Source organism: Salvelinus namaycush, chromosome 9 (assembly GCF_016432855.1).
Source record: "Salvelinus namaycush isolate Seneca chromosome 9, SaNama_1.0, whole genome shotgun sequence".
Taxonomy (NCBI): domain Eukaryota; kingdom Metazoa; phylum Chordata; class Actinopteri; order Salmoniformes; family Salmonidae; genus Salvelinus; species Salvelinus namaycush.
Window position 1 is genome coordinate 21,089,575 of NC_052315.1, and position 19,499 is coordinate 21,109,073.

Consider the following 19,499-nt stretch of genomic DNA (forward strand, 5'->3'; position numbering starts at 1 on the left):
TATAGCTACTGTTTACAGGCCTCCTGGGCCATATACAGCGTTCCTCACTGAGTTCCCTGAATTCCTACCGGACCTTGTAGTCATAGCAGATAATATTCACATTTTTGGTGACTTTAATATTCACATGGAAAAGTCCACAGACCCACTCCAAGGTTTTCGGGAGCCATCATTGACTCAGTGGGTTTTGTCCAACATGTCTCTGGACGTACTCACTGCCACAGTCATACTTTGGACCTAGTTTTGTCGCATGGAATAAATGTTTTGGATCTTAATGTTTTTTCTCATAATCCTGGACTATCGGACCACCATTTTATTATGTTTGTAATCGCAACAAATAATCTGCTCAGATCCCAACCAAGGATCATCAAAAGTCGTACTATAAATTCTCGGACAACCCAAAGATTCCTAGATGCCCTACCAGACCCCCGCCACCCACCCAAGGACGTCAAAGTACAAAAATCAGTTAACCACCTAACTGAGGAACTCAATTTCACCTTGCGCAATACCCTAGATGGAGTCGCACCCCTAAAAACATTTGTCATAAGAAACTAGCTTCCTGATATACAGAAAATACCCAAGCTCTGAAGCAAGCTTCCAGAAAATTGGAACGGAAATGGCTCTACACCAAATTGGAAGTCTTCCGACTAGCTTGGAAAGACAGTACCGTGCAGTACCAACTTAATTGAGGAAAATAAGAACAATCCAAAATGTATTTTTGATACTGTCGCAAAGCTAACTAAAAAGCAGCATTCCCCAAGAGGATGGCTTTCACTTCAACAGTGATAAATTCATGAACTTCTTTGATGAAAAGATCATGATCATTAGAAAGCAAATTACGGACTCCTCTTTAAATCTGGGTATGCATCCAAAGCTCAGTTGTCCTGAGTCTGCACAACTCTGCCAGGATCTAGGATCAAGGGAGACACTCAAGTTTTTATGTACTATATATCTTGACACATTGATGAAAATAATCATGGCCTCTAAACCTTCAAGCTGCATACTGGACCCTATTCCAACTAAACTACTGAAAGAACTGCTTCCTGTGCTTGGCCCTCCTATGTTGAACATAATAAATGGCTCTCTATCCACCGGATGTGTACCAAACTCACTAAAAGTGGCAGTAATAAAGCCTCTCTTGAAAAAGCCAAACCGTGACCCAGAAAATATAAAAAACTATTGGCCTATATCAAATCTCCCATTCCTCTCAAAACATTTTGAAAAAGCTGTTGCGCAGCAACTGACTGCCTTCCTGAAGACTAACAATGTATACGAAACGCTTCAGTCTGGTTTTAGACCCCATCATAGCACTGAGACGGCACTTCTGAAGGTGGTAAATTAGCTTTTAATGGTATCAGACCGAGGCTCTGCATCTGTCCTCGTGCTCCTAGACCTTAGTGCTGCTTTTGATACCATCGATCACCACATTCTTTTGGAGAGATTGGAAACCCAAATTGGTCTACACGGACAAGTTCTGGCCTGGTTTAGATCTTATCTGTTGGAAAGGTATCAGTTTGTCTCTGTGGATGGTTTGTCCTCTGACAAATCAACTGTACATTTCGGTGTTCCTCAAGGCTCCGTTTTAGGACCACTATTGTTTTCACTATATATTTTACCTATTGGTGATGTCATTTGGAAACATAATCTTAACTTTCACTGCTATGCGGATGACACACAGCTGTACATTTCAATGAAACATGGTGAAGCCCCAAAATTGCCCTCCCTGGAAACCTGTGTTTCAGACATAAGGAAGTGGATGGCGGAAAATGTTCTACTTTTAAACTCAGACAAAGCAGAGATGCTTGTTCTAGGTCCCAAGAAATACAGAGATCTTCTGTTGAATCTGACAATTAATCTTGATGGTTGTACAGTCGTCTCAAATAAAACTGTGAAGGACCTCGGCATTACTCTGAACCCTGATCTCTCTTTTGACGAACATATCAAGACTGTTTCAAGGACAGCTTTTTTCCATCTACGTAACATTGCAAAGAATCTGAAACTTTCTGTCCAAAAATGACGAGGAAAAACTTATCCATTCTTTTGTCACTTCTAGGTTAGACTCCTGAAATGCTCTACTCTCCGGCTACCCGGAAAAAGCACTAAATAAACTTCAGTTAGTGCTAAACATGGCTGCTAGAATCTTGACTAGAACCAAAAAATTTGATCATATTACTCCAGTGCTAGGCTCTCTACACCGGCTTCCTGTTAAGGCAAGGGCTGAGTTCAAGGTTTTACTGCTAACCTACAAAGCATTACATGGGCTTGCTCCTACCTATCTTTCTGATTTGGTCCTGCCGTACATACCTACACGTACGCTACGGTCACAAGACACAGGCCCCCTTACTGTCCCTAGAATTTCTAAGCAAACAGCTGGAGGCAGGGCTTTCTCCTATAGAGCTCCATTTTTATGTTATGGTCTGCCTACATATGGGAGAGACGCAGACTCGGTCTCAACCTTTAAGTCTTTATTGAAGACTCATCTCTTCAGTAGGTCCTGTGATTGAGTGTAGTCTGGCCCAGAAGTGTGAAGGTGAACGGAAAGGCACTGGAGCAAGGAAAGGCACTGGAGCAAGGAACCGCCCTTGCTGTCTCGCCTGGCCGGTCCCCCTCTCTCCACCCCTATTACAGGGGCTGAGTCACTGGCTTACTGGTGATCTTCCTGTCTGTGTTGGCGCCCCCCCCTTGGGTAGTGCCGTGGTGGAGATCTTTGTGGGCTATACTCGGCCTTGTCTCAGGATGCTAAGTTGGTGGTTGAAGATATCCCTCTAGTGCTGTGGGGGCTGTGCTTTAGCAAAGTGGGTGGGGTTATATCCTGCCTGTTTGGCCCTGTCCGGGGGTATCGTCGAACAGGGCCACAGAGTCTCCCGACCCCTCCTGTCTCAGCCTCCAGTATTTATGCTGCAGTAGTTTGTGTCGGGGGGCTAGTGTCAGTCTGTTATATCTGGAGTATTTCTCCTGTCTTAGCCAGTGTTCTGTGTGAATTTAAGTATGCTCTCTTTTTCTCTCTCGGAGGAACTGAGCCCTAGGACCATGCCTCAGGACTACCTGGCCTGATGACTCCTTGCTGTCCACAGTCCACCAGGCCGTGCTGCTGCTCCAGTTTAAACGGTTCTGCCTGCGGCTATGGAACCCTGACCAGTTCACCGGACGTGCTACCTGTCCCACACCTGCTGTTTTCAACTCTCTAGAGACAGCAGGAGCGGTAGAGATACTCTGAATGATCGGCTATGAAAAGCCAACTGACATTTACTCCTGAGGTGCTGACCTGTTGCACCCTCAACAGCCACTGTGATTATTATTATTTGTCCCTGCTGGTCATCTATGAACATTTGAACATCTTGGCCATGTTCTGTTATAATCTCCACCCAGCACAGCCAGAAGAGAACTGGCCACCCCTCATAGCCTGGTTCCTCTCTAGGTTTCTTCCTAGCCACCGTGCTTCTACACCTGCATTGCTTCTACATTGCTTGCTGTTTGGGGTTTTTGGCTGGGTTTCTGTACAGCACTTTGTGACATCAGCTGATGTAAGAAGGGCTTTATAAATACATTTGATTAAATTTGATTGATTAGTTAGTTTAGTTGTTCATCATAGCTTTCACGTCTGACACGTCCGAGATTCTTTTTAACGTGTAAATTCAGATGGCCACACTTGCTTCGCCCTCATGTTGGTGCTAGCAAGCAGGCTAGGTATAAGCCAATCCAGTAGAGTCTGGAAACTATATTGAGCTTCGATTGGTCAACAGCAAAAGGATGTCGGAGTATTTGCATAAATGTCAGCTTTCCCCCAACTATGGTCCCACACTGTTTATGTCCCTCTCCTATTTTCGCCGCTTGCGTCGCCCAACAGTCCCATCGCTCCAGTCATTAAAAATGGGCTTCTGTTATTTCATCGTCCCCAACGTGGATCTTGTGTTAGCTAGCTTGGCAACAGGCTGATAAACACCAGTGACTCAACATTGGAATTAATATGAAATAATTTGAACATTAACATAATTTGGTGAATAAATGTTTTAGTTAGAAGTGTTATTACTTATTCTTTTGGATTTCTCTCTCCCACAAGGGGACTTATGTCCGCCAGCACGCAGGAGGATGAATACAAACTCGACAATCCAACCATCAAATATACACGCCCTTATTAAGATAGAAGGGGTGAGGGTAGTCACTAGTTACCACAGGCACAAAGTAATAGTTTCAGCTAAACCCCACCTAGTTCTACAATAACTTTAGCTTTTCAATGCACTCACTGTTCCAAAATGTGACTGACCAGTTCAAATCGGTCTTATGTAGCAAAATTTGAATTTGAATAAAAGTAGAGGCTCAGAGCTACAAAATGGTATATCATACACTGCAATTAGGAACAATGGGAAAGTAATTCTGCTTTGAAAGTTGAACAAATTGTAAACTCACTTTTGAGAAAAGGACCAACTGGGAGCTCTCGCTTGTCTACACCCATTCAGCATTGTTCACACCCTCTTAAACCAGCCCCACCCATCTCTTTAAGGATTCACATGAGGTCATGTGCTAAACAGTGAGTAGTGTTTAGACAAAGACTAAAAAGGTAAAAGTAGTAGCCTACAATAAAGGAACAAATCCAGGTAAACAGTGTCCAGATAAATGTTATAGACACTTACCCAGACACACTTGTATAAATTGATGGGTTATGTGAAATAAATGCTATAACCCCCAGCCACATTCAGTGGTGGAAAAATATACTAAACTGTCAAGGAAATTGAAGTGACTTATGATTTTTATATTAAACCAGACGGCACAATTTATTGGAGTGTGCCCCTGGCTCTCGTCACCACTCAGACATAATTGACAAACAAAGCATTTGTGTTTAGTGAGTTGGCCAGAACAGAGGCAGTAGGGATGTTCTCTTGATAAGTGTGTGTGAATTGGACAATTTCTATCAAAATGTAACAAGTACTTTTAGGTGTCAAGGAAAATGTATTGAGTAAAAATAATTTTCTTTACAAATGTGAAGTAAAAGTAGCCCCCCAAAAATATAGAAAAAAGTAAAGTAGTGTACAGATACCAAACAAAATACTTCACACTACTGCCCAAATGCTTTCACACCAGTACATTCACATACTTTATAAACTGTTACACATGCACTTATCACAGTATTCCATAGATAAGTTAAGGCCATGCAACCTGAGTGAGGTACACATGTACAGTACATAAACAGATGCATACGCCAAATATTTCTGTAAATGACACTTGATACAGTCACACGATATTGTTGTGGTATGTTACAACCACACATACCAATATTTTGCTAAGTGAGTGGTCTCTACAGAATGTGTAAACGGTACAGCCAAATGGTTACTTGCATAGTAGCAATATCAGAAATAGATTTTTATATTAACACTAACTATCAGTGATTGATGAGGTAGTTATATGTTTACAATCAGGGGTAAAGTGGGTGAGCAGCAGGATACAAACATTTAATATTAGCAGCAACGTATGGTGTGTGTGTTAGTAGAGTCATGTGAATAGAGGCACTGCAGATAGAGCTGATGACTGGTCCGTCCAAACCACGCACGAACAAGGGAATCTATATTTTGGAGAGCCTGCTTCTGTCTTGCCCTTGGTGCAGGGCATGTGATTTTCATAGCTTCTTCGCAAAACTCCCTGACCGTGTCAAAAATATACATTTGTCTAGCTGTGTCCAGTCCAGGTGGTGATTTTACAGGCAGACTATCTATGGGAGGAAGGATGCGCAGAAGCTGAAACATGGTCCCGACATTCCGAAAGCTCCTTGGCGACAACACCAGGCACCAGAGCATCGAAGCTGTAAAACAGGGAATAACAAAATTCAGAAGACATTACAACCCTGCACAACATCAATTCACCTCCCAAGTATAGATAAGAATAACCTCAATGAAAATAATTTACCTGATGTGCTGGAACTGCTTGCTCTGTGGCAGCAGCTTGAAGTACAGAGTCAGGTGTTGTTGCCAGCCATAGCTTTCCACCAGCACCGTACCTTCCTCCAGTCCAACCAGCTGTGAGATGTTGACCTTTCACAGTGCTGTCCTTCACAACACTAGCAATCTCAGACAAAGTGTTCACTCTGGTCTTTCTGAAGCGCCGCTTGATGAGGCCGAAGCACCAGTCGGGGGCAAACTTGGTGAGTTTTGATAACTATTTCATTTTTTTTGGTGACTGACTGTGGATTAGAGTCAGGCGTATTCTACTGATTGAGGCTGGAAGACAAATTCCAGATAAATATTTTTGCCTTATTATATAATAGATGCGAAATGGCATTCTGAGGTATCACTACACAGTTCATACAGGGAATGTTAGCTACTGTAGCTAGCCAGCCATCTAACGTCAGCTGGCTAGCTAACAGCAAGCTTTAACTAGCAATACAAACCGATTGTCATAGCTAGCTAAAGTTATCCAATAGGTTCAATGTTAGCTAGCTAACATTTGGCTATAACTAGCAATGCGGAATGGCATTCTGAGAACTACACCAACGTTACACACACACGTTAATGTTAGCTAGCAAACAGCAAGCTTTAACTTCTTGAGAATACAGGGGGTGCTGTTTTCACATTAGCATAATTTCCTCTACAGATTAAACTGCCTCTTATTATATGCATATAATTAAATACCATTGGATAGAAAACAATCTATAGTTTCTAAAACCGTTTCAATTTTGTCTCTGAGTGAAACAGAAGTCATTTGACAGCACTTTCCCTGACCAAGAAGAAGAATGCAAGATGTGTATGCTCGCTTCAACGCTCTGCCTATATATGGTCACGCCACCTATGACCCGAAACACACTTCATTCGTCTTCCTCTGGGTGTCAAGAGGACGTCAGAGGAGAAATTTTTTGTTTATCTTGTACTGACGTGAAATAAGACCTATTTCTTTGGCGTGACCGACAACTTCCGGTTCTCTGAATCGCGCGATTTGTAGGTGCGATTGTCTACAGTTTTGCTGCCGTTACGGATGAAAACTATCTCCGTCTCGAAGTTTGTTTGATACATTTGACCATTTCATCTTAATATATATTTTTTCAATATAGTTTAATCATATTATTTGAATTTTTTCGGGAGTTTTGCCGTGTTCCGTTCTGTGACTTTTTTTTACTTTGGCCAGTCGACCAGTACGTATGCTAAATGAAGAGGGAAAGTTGCCATTATGAATGGATTGAACGACTCATCAGGACTAAGGACACCTTGATCAACATTCTGATGAAAGATCAGCAATAGTAAGACCCAATTTACGATGTTATTTCATATATCTGTCGTGCATGTGAACTGGTCGGGGGCGCCCAGCTGGTTCTGGCTGGCGTGGCTATGCTAATTTAGCGCTACATTTTGTTTTCGCTATAAAACATTTAATAAATCTGAAATATTGTTTGGATTCACCAGATGTTGGGCTTTCAATATCTGTACGCTGTGTATTTTTCTGAAATGTTTTAAGATAAGTAATTAGTTATATGACGTTGGTCTCTGTAATTGTTCTGGCTGCGTCGGCACTATTTCAGATTGCAGCTGCAATGTAGAACTGTGATTTATACCTGAAAAATGCACATTTTTCAAAAAAAAACTATGCTATACCATAAATATGTTATCAGACTGTCATCTTATGAAGTTGTTTCTTGGTTAGTGGCTATATATATTTTTATTTAGTCGAATTAGTGATAGCTACTGACGCAGGAAAAAACTGTTGGAGTAAAAAAATTGTGTCTTATGCTAACGTGGTTAGCTAATAGATTTACATATTGTGTCTTCCCTGTAAAACATTTTAAAAATCTGAAATGGTGGCTTTATTCACAAGATCTGTATCTTTCATCTGGTGTCTTGGACTTGTGATTTAATGATATTTAGATGCTACAATTTACTTGTGACGCTATGCTAGCTATGCTACTCAGTGGGGGGGGAGTGGGGGGTGATCCCGGATCCGGGTTGGTGACTCGTTAAAGGTTAACTTGGGGCATTTTGTTTAGACGTCACATTAAGTAGCTAAAATATGAAATATAATCCCAATCCATAGAGTAACGTTACCAGCAATACAAACCAATTGTCATAGCAAGCGAAGGTTCTTTTAACTTAACGTTATTTGGTTAGCAAGCCAGCCATCGAACTCCAGCTGGCTAGCTAACAGCAAGCTTTAGCTTGCAATTAAAATGTTAACAAAATTAGAAATGTATAATGTCTGAATCTGTAGCTAGATTCTTACCTGTATACATGGATGAAAGCTTCATGGCAGACTACAACCCCTGTGTTTCCGTTTAGTTCGCACAGCTTGTTTGGCCGGTTGTGTTCCACCGATTTCAAAACGTGTTATTTTCAGAGAGTTGCATGGCACGATCGTCATCCAGAAATTTGTCCATCACAACTTTTTCCCACTGACATTTGTCGATAGCATCTGATAAATTCAGGGCAGCAATGTTATTGAGAGCAGTAGCAACATATTTGCAGTTCTCCATAGTTAAAGTTATATCTTTCGAAAACTGCATTACGAGCAGCTCATTATATAGAAAAGATGCAACACTGCAGACCAATCCACACTCACATGTATGTCCAGCCCACTCGTTATCTCAGCCAATCATGGCTAGCGGGAAGGTTGCTGTCTTTCTGTGGCTAAACCAAATAGGCTCGTAATTCAACAATTTTATTCGTATTTAGAGGACAAAAAAGTTTGATATTAAAAAAGGCACATGAAAGTTCACATTCCAGGAGGCATTTTATGGCTGCTCTCACATTGCCTTTGTTTTCCTTAGAAATAATAACTTTGGACATGTCTGTTCCTATCAAAGTACATGCCTTATTTTCTGTATATCGTGTTGTTTCTACTGTAGCATAACCAAATGTATGCATGTATGGAGCATAATATATTTCGTTTTAAGTACTGGTGAAAAATCATGCGTTCCAATTCTTGCATAGATTGTAATGGACGTGTGTAAAATACTTGACAGTTGTACTAACCCTAAGCTGTTCGCCAGCTACGTGTGGCACCATGTTTGTTGACATTATACCATGCATTCTGGGTGTCACAAACATCTCAGACAGAAGATTGTTATCAAATTCATGTGAAGGGATGGTTCACTCATATTTGAATGAAGTGAAGTGAATGATTGTAGACACACCCCCTTCAACATGCATACTGCAAACAGACGAAACTCATGTCTCATCTTTAGTTGACACGGGAAAAAAACACCGTGAAATTTCAAATTTTTTGATCAATGGTGAGCTCACCCGTGATGTGATTAATTGTAAATAGTAATTGCTATTAGCCTATTCATATTATGGTTTGTCAGCCGAAAGTTAACACAAGCGGTCATATTTGGGTAAGTCAATCTTTCCTCAGATAACGCTAAGAATAATGTAGCATACATTTTCCGGTTTGGATGATTGTGTTATGCGGACACGGCTTGTGTAGATGTCTGAACATTGCATCCAAAAATAAACTGGTCACATTTAGGACATTACGTTTCGAAACAATGTTCTAAATAAGCGTTCTAATCACACCAGTTTGAGCGTATGCTGCAGGGACCACTGTATAATGAACACACTCGTGTTGGTACATTAGCGACATTGCTAACCTTAAATTAACCCCAAAAAGCAAATTGTTTTATGAATGTTTACGATATAGCCAATTTTGACTGTGGCAACCAGGGGTGAGAGAGCTGAATGTTGCGAGGCTTTCTGGTAAATGTAGGAAACTGCAGAGGAAGCTTGTGGAGAGGATTGCACAATCTTGGAGGGTAAGGGAAAATGCTGTTTTATAAAATAAACAGTAAGATATGTGATTTAGCGGGTGTATTTAGTGTATTGTCACTACAGTACATGTAACGATGCTCGTAATGTATATAAAAATAAAAAAAAATCTTATAAATATCAGCAATCAAACAATTTCAGAGCACACCGGTGTACTGGCTATCCAGGTATCTAGAGGAAGGATAAATCTACATGCTGTGCTTACACACCTTTGATAAATACTACAGACAAAGTATAGAGGGCTTATCACAGCCTATTATTTTCATGTCATTCAAATCTGTTCACACAGACTCAAGAATAAAGCAATAAGGTTTCCCTCATGTTGGCATATTTATTGGAAAACAGCAGCATGTTATGGATCTGACTTTTCTGCTGCAATTCTCATTACCGCAACGCGTCCAGCTCTGTCTGAACGTATGTTATGTTGTAATTTAAACAGAGCCAAATTAAATTAAAATATCCTGAAATAAATGTATGGATGTTCTAATAGATGTTTTCAAATGACAAATTATTAACTGAATATTCATGTCTAATAATGAAAAAAAGTGGAAAAATTAAGTGTCCATGACTGATGTTCTCATCCGCCGCAAAATTTGAAGGACTGTTTACACAGAGAATTAATAAAGTTTGATTTTGAATGAAGCAACACATCTGCCAGTACCTTCAAGATGGCTACCAGGTAAGGAGATCTTTATACACTGCTCAAAAAAATAAAGGGAACACTTAAACAACACAATGTAACTCCAAGTCAATCACACTTCTGTGAAATCAAACTGTCCACTTAGGAAGCAACACTGATTGACAATAAATTTCACATGCTGTTGTGCAAATGGAATAGACAAAAGGTGGAAATTATAGGCAATTAGCAAGACACCCCCAAAAAAGGAGTGATTCTGCAGGTGGTGATCACAGACCACTTCTCAGTTCCTATGCTTCCTGGCTGATGTTTTGGTCACTTTTGAATGCTGGCGGTGCTCTCACTCTAGTGGTAGCATGAGACGGAGTCTACAACCCACACAAGTGGCTCAGGTAGTGCAGTTCATCCAGGATGGCACATCAATGCGAGCTGTGGCAAAAAGGTTTGCTGTGTCTGTCAGCGTAGTGTCCAGAGCATGGAGGCGCTACCAGGAGACAGGCCAGTACATCAGGAGACGTGGAGGAGGCCCTAGGAAGGCAACAACCCAGCAGCAGGACCGCTACCTCCACCTTTGAGCAAGGAGGAGCAGGAGGAGCACTGCCAGAGCCCTGCAAAATGACCTCCAGCAGGCCACAAATGTGCATGTGTCTGCTCAAACGGTCAGAAACAGACTCCATGAGGGTGGTATGAGGGCCCGACGTCCACAGGTGGGGGTTGTGCTTACAGCCCAACACCGTGCAGGACGTTTGGCATTTGCCAGAGAACACCAAGATTGGCAAATTCGCCACTGGCGCCCTGTGCTCTTCACAGATGAAAGCAGGTTCACACTGAGCACATGAGCACATGTGACAGACGTGACAGAGTCTGGAGACGCCGTGGAGAATGTTCTGCTGCCTGCAACATCCTCCAGCATGACCGGTTTGGCGATGGGTCAGTCATGGTGTGGGGTGGCATTTCTTTGTGGGGCCGCACAGCCCTCCATGTGCTCGCCAGAGGTAGCCTGACTGCCATTATGTATCGAGATGAGATCCTCAGACCCCTTGTGAGACCATATGCTGACACATGCACATGTGGCCTGCTGGAGGTCATTTTGCAGGGCTCTGGCATTGCACCTCCTTGCACAAAGGCAGAGGTCCTGCTGCTGGGTTGTTGCCCTCCTACGGCCTCCTCCACGTCTCCTGATGTACTGGCCTGTCTCCTGGTAGCGCCTCCATGCTCTGGACACTACGCTGACAGACACAGCAAACCTTTTTGCCACAGCTCGCATTGATGTGCCATCCTGGATGAACTGCACTACCTGAGCCACTTGTGTGGGTTGTCGACTCCGTCTCATGCTACCACTAGAGTGAGAGCACCGCCAGCATTCAAAAGTGACCAAAACATCAGCCAGGAAGCATAGGAACTGAGAAGTGGTCTGTGGTCACCACCTGCAGAATCACTCCTTTTTTGGGGGTGTCTTGCTAATTGCCTATAATTTCCACCTTTTGTCTATTCCATTTGCACAACAGCACGTGAAATTTATTGTCAATCAGTGTTGCTTCCTAAGTGGACAGTTTGATTTCACAGAAGTGTGATTGACTTGGAGTTACATTGTGTTGTTTAAGTGTTCCCTTTATTTTTTTGAGCAGTGTATTTCTCCAGTTAAAAGTTAAACAATCTCGTCAGACTGCGTACACGACAGTATTGATTATCATTACCGATACAGGTAGTTTTCCAGATTTAGAAAAATGTTAAGTTTTTAAATCTATGAAAATATAAATTCATTGTCTAATTATGTACATTGAGGTAAAAAAAAAAAAAAAAAAAAAGTGCTTAGTCATCATGTCTTCTCCATTGTTAGCAAAACATGCTAAGGTTTCTCATCTCCGCAAAACCATTCTCACTGCAATTTAAGGCCAGTTGCGGTTGAGAGAACTTCTGTTTCGTTAATGAGAATTTAATCATACAGACTATTTAATATATATAATGAACTATTAATTTAAATATTATTTACTAACTGTTGATATTTTGCTTTATGTCCTGTTTAATTGCAGACAGTCAAGTCAGCAAGTGACAAAAAGAAAGCTTTAGCGAAGGCTGACAATTCCGAGAAAGTTTACACCAACCCAGAACTGCTGGAAGAGTACAGAAGGAAGGCAAGAGAGGTTAGGGGTTGGAGAAGTTACAACAAGAATAATTAGCATATATATGGTCTATAGGAAGCCGATGCCCTCATACATGCCCTATAAGAAGTCAAAACCCTACAGTGTTTAGAAGTCTACACAAGCGTGCGCACATCCACCAGGCACACTCACACACAGAATCAGTAAGCCATTTAGATTATACTATAGGATGTCCACAGTCTGTAAGCCATTCAGTCACTACTATAGGATGTACACACACACACACGTCAGTAAGCCATTCAGTCTTTACTATAAGATGACGTGTCCATAACAGTAAGATTTTTCCCATGTTTTGAGACATGCTCATTTCATGTCATGCTTCCTTTCCATTTCTAGATATCAAAAACCAAAATTTTAAAATCAAGAAAACTCAAGATGACAAAGCAACATGAAAAGAAAGCACAGTGGCGGGAAAACTCAAAAGGTATTACAGAAAAAATAAACATCTAAAAGCTGTATTGGACATAATACCATCAAGCGAGGAAGACGATACACTTCAACATGTTCAAGAAGCAAAATTAAGAAGTTATTCAAAATCTTCAAGAAGACACAGCCTCAAGAGAACAGCCATTCTCACCTCAGCAGGTATATGTCCCTGCCATCAACTCAACTCCTAAAAGAAGAGACACCAGGACCAATGAAGACATCTACCCCAAAGGACTCACCCAGAAAGAGGAACCGAAGAAAGAAAACAAATCAAAATTGAGGTCAAAGTTGCACTACACAGAAAAGCTGCTGGAGAAGACCAAAGAGATTGTCAACCTAAAGAAAAGACTCGAGATGATGGCCAAGAGGAAGCAGGTAATTGACAACATGGAAGACAGATAGGTCCAAAAGAAAACTACAAAGAGAGGTCATCAGAGAACATTATCCAGTAACAGCCAGAGAAGACTAACGTGCAAACTCATTAGCCACTTCCTTCATCAAGATGAAGTCTCCACTGTAATAAATGGTAAATCGGGAGAAATTCAGAAAAAGAGCCAGACATTCCATAAGAGAGCCCGGACGGACACTATGGAAGATTTGTCTGAGAATTCAAGGCACAACCTTTCAAAAGGCTCTACTTGCACATCATCATCTGCACATCCATCACTCCAGTGTTAATGCTAAATTGTAATTATTTCACCTCTATGGCCTATTTATTGCCTTACCTCCCTAATCTTCTACATTTGCACACACTGTACATAGATTTTTCTATTGTGTTATTGACTGTACGTTTGTTTGTGTAACTCTTGTTGTCTCACTGCTTTGCTTTATCTTGGCCAGGTTGCAGTTGTAAATGAGAACTTGTTCTCAACTGGCCTACCTGGTTAAATGAAGGTGCAATAAAAACATCTTTAAACTTAAGCCACTTTGGATTGGCCAGAAAAGAGTCAGACAGAAACATGTGCTTGCAAAACGCATGAAAACTTTGGCTGAAAGATAAAGCTGCACCAGAGCTTGGGGTCATAGACACATCATCAAGGGACACTGTACAGGCCAGTGTGTGTGTAGTGACAATCACATGTGCTCTAATGTTTTTGTATGCGTTTTGTTTTTAGCCTGTTTGTTATGTACTTTTGAAGCACTGCAAAATGTAATTGATTTAACTTAAATCCATGGTTGTGCCAATATGATCTCATTTTCTACATTAAAATGTCATGTTTTTAACCATACCTCAGTCTTAGTATCATTACCAAAATCAACCTCATTTCCTAACCTGTGTTCATTTAATGTTAATGAATGGAAAATAGTTTGCTTTTAAATGCATATGCAGAATCTAAAAGTTACATTCTTTCAGGCTTGCCACATTTTGAAAATATGTCAGGTTTCAATGAAATATCAAAAATATTAGGTTGAAGATGTTGCGGTAATGAGAGAAGTCAGTCAAAATCCAATAATTTTTAAATATATATTATTTCAGAGTTTCAAGTAACTTAAATCTATTGTTATTTATTTTTTAATGTGAAAATGTATTAGCTTTCCTAATGGTCTTGACGTTTTCAGACCGTTGCGGTAATGAGATTAAGGACTTGTTTTGGAAAATATGTTCAAAAAGGTGTTAAATTGCCAGTAAATGTTTTAAATTAATGCTCAAACACTTCAGACCTTGTTATTAATGCCTAAAAAGGAAATGTGTTGATGCATGTCTTTAAAGATTATGTTTGAAATCAAGATTGTGAGAATCACCCTAGCATACTCATTTAGCCTACTTAATTCTGTAATTATAATAAAATGTTGCATTGCTTACAAATCTTCCACGTTGCTTGCTCAAAATGGAGCCTCTGACAGAGCTGCTTTGACTAAGTGACAATTAGAGGTCGATCGATTAAATCGGCTTGGCCGATTAATTAGGGCCGATTTCAAGTTCTCTTAAACGGAAATCAGCATTTTTGGACGCCGATTACATTGCAATCCACGAGGAGACTGCGTGGCAGGCTGACCACCTGTTACGCGAGTGCAGCAAGGAGAAAAGGTAAGTTGCTAGCCAGCATTAAACTTATAAAAAACAATCTTAACATAATCACTAGTTAACTACACATGGTTGATGATATTACTAGTTTAACTAGCTTGTCCTGCATTGCAAATAATCAATGCGGTGCCTGTTAATTTAATCATCGAATCACAGCCTACTTCAACTTCACAAAAGCGCATTCGCGAAAAAAATCACAATCATTGCACCAATGTATCTAACCATAAACATCAATGCCTTTCTTAAAATCAATACACAAGTATATATTTTTTACACCTGCATATTTAGTAAAAGAAATGCATGTTAGCAGGCAATATTAACTAGGGAAATTGTGTCACTTCTCTTGCGTTCAGTGTAAGCAGAGTCAGGATATATGCAGCAGTTTGGGACAGAATGTTACATAATTATGACATAACACTGAAGGTTGTGCAATGTAACAGCAATATTTATACTTCTGGATGCCACCCGTTCGATAAAATACAGAACGGTTCCGTATTTCACTGAAAGAATAAACGTTTTGTTTTCTAAATGAGTTTCCGGATTTGACCATATTAATGACCTAAGGCTCGTATTTCTGTGTGTTTATTATATTATAATTAAGTCTATGATTTGACTGAGCGGTGGTAGGCAGCAGCAGGCTTGTAAGCTTTCATTCAAACAGCACTTTCCTGCGTTTCCCAGCATCTATTTGCAATGCTTGAAGCACAGCGCTGTTTATGACTTCAAGCCGATCAACTCCTGAGATTAGGCTGGCAATACTATAGTGCCTATAAGAACATCCAATAGTCAAAGGTATATGAAATACAAATGGTATAGAGAAAGTCCTATAATAACTATAACATAAAACTTCTTAACTGGGAATATTGAAGACTCATGTTAAAAGTAAATCAGCTTTCATATGTTCTCATGTTCTGAGCAAGGAACTTAAACTTTAGCTTATTTACATGGCACATATTGCACTTTTAATTTCTCCTCCAACACTGTTTTTGCATTATTTAAACCAAATTGAACATGATTCATTATTTATTTGAGACTATAGATTTTATTCAAGTATTAAAATAAGTGTTCATTCAGTATTGTTGTAATTGTCATTATACATTTATTTTATTTTTTAAAGTCTGATTAAATCGGAACCGTCTTTTTTTGGTTCTCCAATAATTCGGTATCGGTGTTAAAATCATAATCGGTCGACCTCTAGTGACAATAACAAGCTATTTAGAAACGCATAGTCCTTCCTTGTATGTAGCAATGTCACAGAATTTAATACAATTTTAGACAAAGCCTTTTAATTAAAATAGGCATTTATGTTCTCAAATTAGTCTCGCAAGTAAATCGAATACTAACGCCCATTTGGATATGCGAATAACTGTGCCCATCCCTACTTAAACAGCATCGAACAAGAAATTATACGATGAGTTTTGCTTTTTCTGTTGATGAAATGGGTTAAAGCACTTTAGAGGATAATATTTATGAATAATCCTGGAGATTTAACCTTCAAAGTTAGACTGTCAGAAGCTGGACTGCATTCCTTTACTATCAAAAGGAGTAAAAGGCAGAAGACAGTCAATTACCTTTTAACTTGTTCTGTATCAACCTACTATTGTGTATGGCTCTCAGACAATATGGAACATGCCCTGGAAGTTGAGACCAAGAAGGTTTCATTAACAAGTCTATCAATGCTTTGTATTTTTAACATCTCTGCACATCCTGCTTTCACACCCCACACAGAGTGTGGAAGAAAGGCAATTTTCTTTAAAGAAGAAACAATAGCGGATTTGGCATATCACCGGTTCATGGTAATTGTATGATGAAGGATCTCAGCCTCCTATTACAGTGTGCTGTGTAACGGCTCATGATATCCTTATCTGGACACCGGTCTAGACTGGAGCAGAATGAACATAGCTCTGCTACATAATGCGATAAGGTTTGAAATTTCAGGGCGGATAGGGATAGTAACGAGCCAGTGGATTCCAGGAAAGGGAAGTTCAGTGCAATGCCATGTCAGCCTGTTCAGATTACTGTCAATTTACATAGGGCAGGCTGAACAAGCAACGCCTAGATCCTCCTATTCTGGGGAGAGGAAGCTGTGTTTAATGTATGTAGACAGGGTTTGTGAGGGAGAGTCTAGTATGCTCTCTGTTCCCTGTGTCTAGCTACCAGCTGCATGGCGTTACAGTTGGAGCACCAGTACATTGGGCCAAAACACCATGTTTCCTGCGACAGTAACATGTGCCACAGAGAGATCAGATTAATATCCACAAAATATGATGTAGTGCCTCTGCAACAGCCACACAATTAGCTGGTTTAGTCTTTCTGGAAGCAGGGGGTACTGGTTGGCATGGTGTCACTACTGCTTGTTCTGGCAAATGAACTGGATTACTGATCTAGGCACAGTCACAATGCAGCTACCCAATACAACCCCTCTGGACTGGAGGTAAAAGAAGCAGTAACATAAGTGTACCATGCTTTCAAACAATGTCACGTGGTGGGACTGGGACACACATGGAGCTGCAATTTTGTTTTAAAAGCTGCAATATGCAACTTTTTGGGTGTCCCGACCAAATTCACATAGAAGTATGTGTTATAGATCTTTAATTCTCATTGAAAGCAACATAAGTACAATATCTATTGCCATTTCTATGCTTCCATTAAGTCTAGTTTGAGTCTTAACCTGGTTTAAAAAACTGAAAGTAAAAACAGCTGGAAAATATATTTCACAGCGGTTTACATGGTGCAATGACGCCACACCAGGGGTGTCCAACCCTGTTCCTGGAGAACTACCTTCCTGTTGGTTTTTGATCCAACCACAGTTGTAACTAACCAGGTTCAGCTTATCAACCAGCTAATTATTAGAGTCGGGTGTGCTAGACTCAGGTTGGAGTGAAAACCTACAGGAACGTAGCTCTCCAGGAACCGGCTCTACACTATACTTACTTTTTTAGTCAAACTGAAATTAGGTGAACTATTAGAATTTTAGCAACCAGGAAATGGCAGAGCAATTTCTGCATAGTGCATCTAACTAGCAAAGCTCCGCCAGTGCCATGTAAAGTGTTGGTCCCATGTTTTATGAACTGAAATAAACAATCCCAGAAATGTTCCATATGCCCAAAAATGTTATTCCTCTCAAATTTTGTGCACATTTGTCAAGATAATCCATCCCCATGACAGGTGTGGCATATCAAGAAGCTGATTAAACGGCATGATCATTACACAGGTGCCCATTGTGCTGGGGACCAGAGGCCACTTTAAAAATGTGCAGTTGTAACACAATGCCACAGATGTCAAGATGAGGGAGCGTGTAATTGGCATGCTGACAGCAGCAAAGTCCACCAGAAATGTTGCCAAAATTTCCCTACCATAAGCCTCCTCCAATGTCATTTTAGAAAATTAGGCAGTATGTCCAACCGGCCTCACAACCACATGTAACCACACCAGCTCAGGACCTCCACATCCAGCTTCTTGATCTGCGGGATCTTCTGAGTCCAGCCACCTGGACAGCTGATGAAACTGAAGAATGTTTGTCTGTAATAAAGCCCTTGTGTGGGCAAAGAAAAATAATTGATTGGCTGGGCTTGCTCCCCAGTGCGTAAGCCAGTCTCCCAATTGAAATGGACTGATATCCTTGCGATCAGCCATAACACACAAAGCTGAAAGTAATACCTTTCAAAAAAATAGCAACAACACTTTATTACGGATGGCTATGAGAACTGTCACAGTATGGTCAGACTTTACTGACCAAATGATTGATACTTGCAAAAACAGAGATTATACAGCTTTTAAAAAAGGAGAACTCACCCCAGTCATCATTCACTTAGTCAGTTTGTCAAAACCTTTCCACTTGGAAAAGTAGCATCCTATAATGGTGCCACATTGAGCTCTTCAGTACGGGCCATTCTACTTCCAATGTTTGTCTACGGAGAGTGGAAGGGCGTGTGCTCAATTTTATACACAGGTCAGCAACAGCTGGGGCTGAAATAGCTAAATCCACTAATTTGAAGGGGTGTTCACAATTTTGGCCATGCATCTCAGTGCTAGAGGCGTCACAATAGACCGGCTGTGATGCAGCCTGCATTCAAACCATGGACTGCAGTGACGCCTCTTGCACTGCAATGCAGTGCCTTAGACCGCTGCGCCACTCGGGAGCCCAAAATATATAAATCTATTGAGCTCACAAGCAACGAATGAATCGATTGTGGTGAGATATGGTTAAGCACCTCAATGGATCGTAAAGGAAATCACTCATGCACTTATGGAGATCACAAATATCATGGATACATTAGAACTAGTGGATATATGGAGGCTGAAAAACCCTGACCTTGTGAGATATACATGGGAGGCTTAACTTCTCTAGGATAGGGGGCAGCATTTAGAATGAAAAGCGTGCCCAAATTACACTGTCTGCTACTCATGCCCAGAAGCTAAGATATGCATATTATTAGATTTGGATAGAAAACACTGAAGTTTCTAAAAAAGTTTGAATCATGTCTGACTACCAGAACTTATTTGGCAGGCGA

At 40.6% G+C, this 19,499-nt stretch overlaps 1 protein-coding gene across 4 annotated transcripts in view; it reads right to left on the reverse strand.

Moving 5' to 3' along the window:
• The window catches only part of LOC120053813 (kelch-like protein 25), a 54,347-nt gene that overhangs the window by 15,792 nt on the left and 19,056 nt on the right, over nucleotides 1–19,499 (reverse strand). The gene's annotated exons all lie outside the window — the stretch shown is intronic.